We start from the raw sequence: 3,128 nt of genomic DNA on the forward strand, positions 1-3,128 counted from the left end.
TTGAGACAGAGTCTCTGTCGCTCAGGCTGGAGTGCAGTGGCGTGATCATGGCTCACTGCAACCGCTACCTCCTAGATTCCAGCAATTCCCCTGCCTCAGCCTCCTGAGTATAGCTGGGACTATAAGCACCAACCACACCCAGCTAATTTTTATATTTTTAGTAGAGATGGGGTTTTACCATGTTGGCCAGGCTGGTCTCAAACTCCTAACCTCAAGTGATTTGCCCACTTCGGCCTTCCAACATGCTAGGATTACAGGTGTGAGCCACTATGCCCAGCCTTCTTCTAATATGTTTTTTAAACGAAGTTTTCCAGTCTGACAGTGGAAAAAATACAGCAAGCACCTATATACCCACCACCCAACTCTGATATTACCAAACTTTCTTCAGAAAAGTAAGTAACATTTCTTTAATTACACTGTTCCCAATGGCAGGATTAGCATTTTCTATTTCAGGAGTGCCAAGTGGGGTTCTTAGCTATAACCAGCATCTGATTCCACTCGGTCCAGCTGCTGCTTCCCACCTCAGGAGTGGGCTAAGATATGCTGAGCCCCTTCGTCTTGCCCATGGGAACAGAAAGCTTAGACTGGGCTGTGATTTTTTTTTTTTTTAGCACAAAATAATGAGGTTCATGTGAAATTTTGTTAAATCCATATGTATGTATGTGTATCCGTATATATATAGAGAGAGAGAGAGAGAGAGCACGTGTGTGTGTGTCTTGCTCTATCACTCAGGCTGGAGTGCAGTAGTGCAATCATACCTCACTGCAGCCTTGAGCTTCTGTGTTCAAGGGATCCTCCCACCTCAGCCTTGTGAATAGCTGCAACTACAGGTGTGTGCCATTGTGCTCAGCGAATTAAAAAGATTTTAGGGGGACCAGGTGCGGTGGCTCATGCCTGTAATCCCAGCACTTTGGGAAGCCAAGGCAGGCAGATCACAAGGTCAGGAGGTCAAGACCATCCTGGTCAACAAGGTGAAACCCGACTCTACTAAAGATACAGAAATTAGCTGGGTTTGGTGGTGTGTACCTGTAATCCCAGCTACTTGGGAGGCTGAGGCAAGAGAATCGCTTGTACCAGCGAGTCAGAGGTTGTGGTGAGCATGGTGACTCATACCTGTAATCATAGCACTTTGGAAAGCCAAGGCAGGTGGATTGCTTGAACCCAGGAGTTCAAGACCAGCCTGGGCAACACGGTGAGACCCCATCTCTACAAAAACACAAAAATTAGGTGGGCGTGGTGGGTGTACCTGTAGTGCCAGTTACTTGGGAGGCTGAGGCAAGAGGATCACTTGAGCCCAGGAGGCAGAAGTTTTGGTGACAGATTGCACTACTGCGCTCCAGCCTGGGCCACAGAGTGAGACCCTGTCTCCAAAGAAAAGAGAGAATCTCCATACAGTTTTCCATGGTTGTACTATTTTACATTCCCACCAATATAAGACTGTAAGAGTCCCCTTTTCTCCCCATCCTCATTGATACCTGTAATTATTTGTCTTTTTAGTAATAGCCATTCTGATTGGGGTAAGCTTGTATCTCATTGTGGTTTTGATTTGCATTTCTCTGATGATTAGTCATGTTGAGCATTTTCTCATATACCTGTTAGCCATTTGTATGTCTTCTTTTGAGAAATGTCAGCTGGGTGTGGTGGCTCACACCTATAATCCGAGCACTTTGGGAGGTCAAGGCAGGTGGATCACTTGCAGTCAGAAGTTTGACGCCAGCTTGGCCAACACAGCAAAACCCCATCTCTACTAAACATACAAAAAATAGTTGAGCGTGGTAGCACATACCTGCAATCCCAGCTACTTGGGAGGCTGAGGCAGGAAAATCGTTTGAACTCGGGAGGCAGAGGTTGCAGTGAGTTGAGATCATGCCACTGCACTCCAGCCTGGCTGACAGAGTAAGGCTGTCTCAGGAAAAAAAAAAAAAAAAAGGGAAATGTCTCTTTTGCCAACTTTTTAATGGGATTATTTGGTTTCTTTTCCTGTTGAGTTGTTTGAATTCCTTGTATATTCTGGATATTAATCCCGTTGGATGAATAGTTTGTGAATATTTTCTCCCATTCAACAGATTGTCTCTTCACTCTGTTATTTCTTTTGCTGTGCAGAAGCTTTTTACTTTAATTAAGACCCATTTGTCTATTTTTGTTTTTATTGCTGTGCTTTTGAGGTCTTGGTTGTAAATGTTTTGCCTAGACCAATGTCCAGGAGAGTTTTCCCTAGGGTTTCTTCCGGTATTTTTTATAAATTCAGGTCTTATGTTTCAGTCTTTAATCTGTTTTGAGTTGATTTTTATATGTAGTGAGAGACAGGGGTCCAGTTTCATTCTTCTGCAGGTGGCTATCCAATTTTCGCAGTACCATTTATTGTGGAGGGCGTTCTTTCCCCACTCTAAGTTTTCATCGGCTCTGTCAATGGGCTGTGATTTAAAAATAAAAAATTGGGGCCGGGGCGCAGTTGGTCACACCTGTATTCCCAGCACTGTGGGAAGCCGAGGTGGGTAGATCACGAGGTTGGGAGTTAGTGACCATCCTGGCCAATATGGTGAAACCCCATCTCTGCTAAAAATACAAAAATTAGCTGGGCGTGGTGGCGCATGCTTGTAGTCCCAGCTATTCAGCAGGCTGAGGCAGGAGAATCACTTAAACCTAGGAGGCAGAGGTTGCAGTGAGCTGAGATTGTGCCACTGCACTCCAGCCTGGGTGACAGAGTGAGACACCGTCTCAAAACAAAACAAGATAGTATTTGCAAGCCTCATGGTAACCCCAAATTAAAAAACACACAATGGAAACACTGCTTTTAGGATCCTTTCCTTATCCTTGACCTTTGGGAGTTTGATTATTAAATGCCTTGAGGTAGTCTTCTTTGGGTTAAATCTGCTTATGTTCTATAATCTTGTACTTGGATATTGATATCTTTCTCTAGGCTTGGGAAGTTCTCTGTTATCCCTTTGAATAAACTTTCTACCCCATCTTTCTCTATCTCCTCTTTAAGACCGGTAACTCTAGATTTGCCCTTTGGAGGCAATTTTCTAGATCTTATAGGTGTGCCTCATCCTTTATTATTTTCTTTCATCTTTCATCTCCTCTGTGTATTTTCTTTTTTTTTTTTTTTTTTTTTTTTTTTTTTTGAG

Source organism: Cebus imitator, unplaced genomic scaffold (genome assembly GCF_001604975.1).
Source record: "Cebus imitator isolate Cc_AM_T3 unplaced genomic scaffold, Cebus_imitator-1.0 Scaffold28, whole genome shotgun sequence".
Classification (NCBI taxonomy): domain Eukaryota; kingdom Metazoa; phylum Chordata; class Mammalia; order Primates; family Cebidae; genus Cebus; species Cebus imitator.